The sequence below is a fragment of the Tiliqua scincoides genome, chromosome 1 (assembly GCF_035046505.1).
Source record: "Tiliqua scincoides isolate rTilSci1 chromosome 1, rTilSci1.hap2, whole genome shotgun sequence".
NCBI classification, from domain to species: Eukaryota; Metazoa; Chordata; class Lepidosauria; order Squamata; family Scincidae; genus Tiliqua; species Tiliqua scincoides.
The window spans coordinates 285,312,969-285,320,228 of NC_089821.1; the positions used below are offsets into that span (position 1 = coordinate 285,312,969).

A 7,260-nucleotide genomic window follows, 5' to 3' on the forward strand; every position below is an offset into this window, starting at 1 on the left:
ACTCTCACTGATGAGCATAGCATAGAATAAAACACAAGTACCATATGCACACGTGTATAGGTCATGCTACACACACAATACATGCCAGAACACCAGAAGATGACAATTCTTCTAAGGCTCAATTTCTGCACAGTAATCTTGCAGAAGAAATATCTAGTCTAGCAGCTCTAGGTGATATTTCACCCAGAGAGATCCAGTTAGAAATACTGAATCATAAAATGGAAGGGACATACCATATAGTCTAGTTCAACATCTTGTCCTAAGGCCAGATCCTCTTTTTGCAAAGTACCCCTGACAGATGTCTGGCCCGTTTTCCTTGACAACATTCAAGGAAAGGAATTCTACAGGAATTCTAGTCTCACTAAGCAGCTTGTTTCAGTGTGGCACTATTTTTCTAGAAGGTTTTTCTTGCATTTTATCTGTCTTCCTATAATTGACCTTCATCACTTTTACTTGTATTCTCAGTAGCACACTGACTAAATACTTTTCCCTCTTTGGTCCGTTTAATATCTTTTCATAATCCTTTCTCTGTGCAGCATGGTCCAATACATGAGGATACAGAATTAAGCCTTCATGTGTAGTTTGATCTGTTGTTTGTTCAGACTTGCCTTCAGGACATTCTCAGAGATATTTTCTGATTTTTTTCCCCCCAATTTATCAATACCTTTCTTAAACTGTAGTTTCCCCAGGACTGATCATATAGGAAGATACCAGATAAGACCTGCTGTATCCAGCAGGGAGAAGGATGGAATCAGATGCCTCAGAGGTGAAAGGTGATTTAAATTTCCTTACTCTTCTGTAAGCCTCCCACTCTGCAGTGAGTTTCCTCAGACCTGCACTAGCAATTTTGTTGGTGCAAGTCCAAGGAGAGACAAGAGGTGGGGAGGCTGCAGTAAAGGGGGATAGGGTCTGGTGCGCACCATTACTGCTGGATCCACCCTCTCCCACAGCCTTCCCACCCTGTTATGCCGCTCCCCACTCAGTTTCACCCCTCCCAGTTCCTGTTCCACACTTCCCCACCCCTCCCACCTGCTCTGCTGACTTACCTGCTCCAGTGGGCGGCAAGAGAGCCAATGCCATACACAGGAAGGTTCCAGCTTTACAGTGTTTTTTCAGCAGTAGCAGGTAGCTGAATGTGTGTTCCGCTGCCAGCCAGCCCTGATAGGACTGGACCATCAATCTGTCAGGAAACCTTTATAGGGTAAAACTCACTCAGATGTTTGCCTGTACAAGACTTATTGAAATCTTCTTCTTCGTCTTTAGCATTCTTGTCCCATGTGGACAAGATCCACTGAAAGAAATGGAAGTTCCACAAAAGCATGGCTTTGATTCACAAGAGCTTGTACAGGAGATCACTGGACTACACCATTGATATCGTACGGGGGGAAAAAACTTGGTTTGTTGATTCAATTCAGATATGCCTGTCAAATGAGGAATATATTATAGAGCTCAGCCTGCTTTCTATTTTTAACCAGACAGTGTTTTCTCCATATTTTAACAGCTTTCATCTTTTTTTTTTTTAAAGCATAGAAGATTTTTCATGTAATGAAAGGTTTATAGACAAAAGAGAATGACTAACGTGAAAGGCATTCATCCTTCCCATATAGGCCGGCCACAAGTTATAGTTTATTAATGAAATGTATAACAGAAATTGAACTGTTTTTCCCAATGGAGTCATTAGAGAAGCAAAGTAATTCATGCTCGGCTCTCTCATTAAAATGCTTCTCTCTGTTTTGATGTTCATAAGTTATTGCAAGCAAAAACGAGAGCTGCATAGGCAAGAAATAAGATGCAAATTGGTTTTTTCCCCCTTTCATATGAGGAGTTGTGCAAGGTTATAGTGGCAACTTCAACTTTAGTGTTGCACATTGTTTCTGTTTCCAATGGTGGTCAGTACTCACTAGCAGGTTAGACAACAAGGTTCTGTTGTTTGTCTTTGGTATCTAGTATTTGGAAGCAAATACTGACCATGAATATTCTGTTCATGGTACATCCATCATGGCTTATAACTGTTGATCGGTCTGTCTTCCCTTTCCATCCCTAGATGAGATGTATACAAAAAATAAGGGAAAGTAACACAAGAAGAGAAAAACACCAAGAAAAGAATTAACTTGCTTCCCTTTCAGCAGAAAAATGACACCCATGAGAAAAGAGTAGGGAGAGGAAGGGGGACCAGGGACATAACAGACAGATGCAGAGACTTGTTCTTTGTTTACCAAAGCAGCTCTGAAATACAAAGCAGACTGAATGTGAATCTGACACAGTATTTACATTCACCTCTAATAATATGGTCTTAAAATACCTCCCAGTAATATTATGAAAAACAACATATAAGAACTGCTGGTCAGGTTGGCAATAACTTTATACATCAGGTAGCATCATACAGCCCAATCCTAATGGTGATGCTGGGTGAAGCGTCACCAAAATGGCAACCACCGTATTCAGCAGCCCTGCCAGGACTGCCAGAGGCCTCCTTGGGGGAAGGAGACTTTCATCTCCTTCCCCCAAATAAGGGCGTAGGGGCCACAATGGGTCTTTACCAGTCTGTGCTGGCTATTTTGCGGGCGCAGACTGAAGGAGCTCCATGTCGGGCTTTTCCACCCAACACAGAGCATAGAATGTGGTAGAGCAGGGCTCTGCCATTCTGACACCCTCCCATCCCAGTTCCTCCTCCTGCCCTGCTCTTCCCCCACCCCAGTACGCCTCCCCTCCCACCCAGAAATCCCGCACTGTCACCTGGCACTCCCCCGGCGTCAACCTCCTGGCACCAGGCCCAGAGCTGACCAGTACAGGCCCAGTGACAGCACTCCTTGCTCTCCCGGTGTTATAAATGTGCTTTAAGGCACATTTATAGCACCCAGTGCCATGCTGGAGCTCAGCACTGGTGCTGAGACAGTATAGGTTCCCTTAGTTCCCTGGTTTTCTAAGTTTGAGAATGGACTGAGTGTTGCTCCAGAACTTAAGCACATTGTTGGGAAAAAAGTGCGCTATAATCCTCACATTTGGACACTCTGCCATTAAGAACTGAAACTCTATTTTATTTTTGTCTCACTAATGAAAGATGATCTGCTGACTGACATCGACAATACTTGAAGTCTGCTGCTCAGTCAATGAAAATACCACCAGATAGTCCAGTATGAGCTTCTTCTATAGTTCCCCAGAGCCAACCTACTTCCAAATTCATCCTCTTTGCCTTGAAAGGACCATCTCTAAATCTGAGAAAGAAAGGAAACTGCTGAGTCTCTAGTGTTCACAGAAGCTTTCATTTCTCTATGGAGACTGCCACCCAGAGGGCAAATCACAATTAGTGCATTTTTGAATGCTGATTTCTCTCATTTGGCTAGTTGGTCTGTTAAAAAGTTGATACAGTAGCATGTTCTACTATCCCTATCTGTCAAACAGTGAACAGGCAGTTGAATCTTTTGATAATGAGCAAACTAACCCACCAGTGAGCTTATGGCCAAGAACAGAAATTCTCTTTGTTCCAATATCTTGGTTGCCTATTCTTGAGAAAAATCATTTTTAGCCCCACTGAATTTCATATTCTTTGGTTTTTACCCAGAAGACATACATGGGAAAGAGCCTCTGGGAGTCCAGCTAAATCTACTCTCAGGCTGTAGTTAGATCTCATTCAAAAAAAATGAGTGGTTCAATAACTGTAATTGGGCTCAGTGGTTTGGGTGAAATGAATCTCTTCAGTGGTGTGTGCACCAGTGCTTCTCTTATGAGTCATAGAACAGATAATGCACAAGAGAAAGAAATGCTCATAGGAAGAGCACTTTCAACGGATGACCACATTAGGCTCCATCTTGTCCAGTCAGACATTTTTGCTTGGCAATCAAAAGGCGTTTTCCAACTTTAGGAGAGTGGAATTCTGAGCATTCTGTCTTAAACACACCTAAGAACAAAGAATTGCACAGACAACAAAATAGCAAATGAGATTGGTCACAACCCTAAGGGCCACCTATACTGGCTGCAGAACTTTAGGAACCTGACAAGTTCCCGATGCTAGTCTTGTTGGCATCCTTCAGTCTCGGAAGACTATGGTATCATGCTCTGAATGGTGGTTCTGAAACAGAGTGTCCTCTACAGTGCACAAAGCCTGGGTAAAGTAGATATGGAGGATAGACTGTTACCCATGCAGCAAATCCCCCCTCTCCACGTTGCTGGAATGGTCCAATGGAAAGGCAGAAGCAAATATGGTTGGTTCCAGCGGCGTCGCAGGAGTTACCAGAACGTGACTGTGTTCAGCCATGAACTGCCTCAGGGACTCTGGCTCCGGATTTTGCCTCAAGGTTGACTCCTGAAGCCTTTTCCATAACTGAATGTAGCCCCAAGGCAGTGGAGGTTTGGGATCAGAGTTTTCCTTCTCTCAGATGAGCTGCCTTCCCAGGCTGATGAGTCCCATCTACCCAGTGGCTGTTTAGTTACCTCTTACGACAAGTACAGCCAAACTGAGGGCCTATTCTTATCCCCCAGCCCCCAGGGATGCTAGTAAAACCTGAGAATGTGTTGACTTTGGGGATTCTAGTTTGGCATATGAGCAATATGCTCTTCAAACTCCATGGTTTTTTATGCCTTATTCTCAACATGTTTGATTTGGCAGCACTTTTGTGTCTTATATGTTGCTCATTTGCCAAACACTACCCGACTTACCCAATCATGTCCTAGCTTTGCTCCTCCCACTCTCCAGTGTTCTAACTTAACCCTCTCATTCCCTCCATATTCCCTCTTCTTCTCTGTTCCCCTCTTCCTTTTTCTGATCTAGGAAGTTAAAAGAGAAGGAGGAGCAGTGGAGGTGAGAGGGTAGACAGAGAAGAGAGTCTCCCACAAATCTGCTGCCTTAAGTGACAGCTTCAGTTGGTCTCATGAAAGGGCCGGCCCTGCTCATTTGGCCAACATTTCTTATTTTTAAAGAAATGGGTTTTGGTTTTTTTTGCCTTTTATATCTTCCTTGACTCCGTTTATTAGGTATAGTACATACCCTATCTGCAGCTGTATCCACGAAGGACTCAGTTCTCATGACAGTTTTCCATTCAAATGCATCCTCAGCAGTAGTTGGGTGCATTTTTTAAATTTAAAACTTTAAGCTCCACCTTTTCAACCCCACAGACACCCCAAGGTAGACCAAGACAATCAAGTTTAAGACTACAAAGTCAATTAATAAAAATCTATTAACAAAACCCTCCAAACTAATAAAATAGAGAGACAGCAATATAATTTCACAAGGGGAAAGAAATCAAGCTAACTCCAAAGCATTTCAAAACAAAAAGGCCTCAATGTTAAGAAATGCCAGTAAAGGAGGGGTGTCAAGTGAGACTCCTGAGGTAGGAAGTTCCTCAGCCTGGGTGCCACAGCAGAAAAAGCCCTGCTCTGATTCAAAACCATCTGCCCTTCTGTCTTTTGACTACAGTGGAACACTGAGCAGGGTCTCCTTTGATTAGCTCAGTGATTTTCAACCTTTTCCATCTCACGGCACATTGACAAGGCACTAAAATTGTCAAGGCACACCATCGGTTTTTGGACAATTGACAAGGTACACTTTACTGACAGTGGGGGCTCGCATCCCCCAGTGGCCCTACTAACAAATGATCATCCCCAAACTCCCATGGCACACCTGCAGACCATTCGCGGCACACCAGTGTGCCATGGCACACTGGTTGTAAATGGCTGGCTCAGACAGTGGGCAGGATTATGTGATCCACAAGGCCATTTAGTATAGTGTGATCTGGTCCCATGAGAACTGTCCATTTTCAATTTTCCTGTCCCACTTGTGATAATCATTAATGATGAAGCAGAAGGATGGACACTGCCCACTTGCTCTCATAGTGTCTAACAAGTTGATACCCTATGTTCTTATTTTTTTCCCAGTCTCAAATTCAGTGAGTCCTGTTCTGCAAGCCCACACTTTTCCTTCCTCAGTTTTAAACTGGATAATGAAATCTGTCATGTTAGTACAATACTTTCCTTCCTTCGTGGGCCAGGCTTTCATCTGACATGTTTGCTTGTTGTCTCAACCCTGTTTTTCCTGACTCTTGAGTTCAACAATGGAACTCCGCTGTGGGCAAAAATATGTCATCCAAAGCAGCTATCTTGGTGCACATTATGTTCTACATGTTACCACACAGAGAAAATCAGTCAGGACAACTTTAAGGGGCTGGAAGTGAAAAGTTTGCATCCTTTGGACAGGCTGTTGCCATGGCGTAACTCCAATAGCTGTACTTCAATCATTCTGATGGCATCAATTATAATGTGCAAGACATCTTTACCTTTCACCATGGACTGGGGTAGGCAAGAAATGCAAAACATATATCAAGAAGACCAAAATACATTGATGCAGATACGCTAGTGACAGAAGCCGAGATGTGGAAGGTGGAATGCCTGGTGTTAACAAAGGTCATTTATGTAATGAGAATGTCAGAAACCTCATGGAAAAGTGTTGATCAGTAAGCTACAGTTATCCCTGGATATAAAATTTACAGAAAGAAAAGAAAAAGTTGCCCAGACAGCTCTGTAGCTGTATATGTCAAAGAAGGCATTGAATGCAATATGTGAAAAGGTCTGAGGGGAACAAATTCAATCACAGAATCCATGTGTGCAGAAGCACCAAGTCAAAAGTATTGGTTGGTTGGCAACCTTCAGTCTCGAAAGACTATGGTATAAGCCTACAGCACCTGGTATTCCCAGGCAGTCTCCCATCCAAGTACTAACCAGGCCTGACCCTGCTTAGCTTCCGAGATCAGATGAGATCAGGCATGTGCAGGGTAACAGTTGCTGCCTCAAAAGTATTATAGCACTGGGGATATGCTGTCCCTGCTACCATACCACCTGATCCTTGATGGTGGCCTTCAGATGCAGAACCGCAATGAAATCCAGGAGGCAGTCAAAAGCAAGTCCTTGGGATAAAGTGTGGCTTCAGTTATCCTCACATCTGGTAATGACAAAGAGATTCACAGCCCAATCCTGTCCACTACCCCCCTGGTTGATACAGCTGTGGCAAAATACTGACCACTGTAACCTATGTTAGAGGGGCAGTAGCAGAGGTCTCCTCTGTTTGTTTGTTTGTTTCTCGCCTTTCTCTCACACCAAAAGGGGTTCAAGGCAGCTAACAATGTGAACATAAAATCAATACAATATATTAAAAACAATTAAAACATTAACAACCCAATCCTAAGTTGTGCTGGAACAGGCAGTCCAGCAGGGGGGCCAGAATCGGGGCCAGAATCGGCACAACTCAAGGCAAAGGGGAAAACTTTCAAG

General features: G+C 43.5%; 1 pseudogene; it reads right to left on the reverse strand.

The window, feature by feature from the left end:
• Nucleotides 1-6,662: 6,662 nt before the first annotated feature.
• LOC136638148 (5S ribosomal RNA) lies at nt 6,663-6,779 on the reverse strand (annotated as a pseudogene).
• Nucleotides 6,780-7,260: the final 481 nt, after the last annotated feature.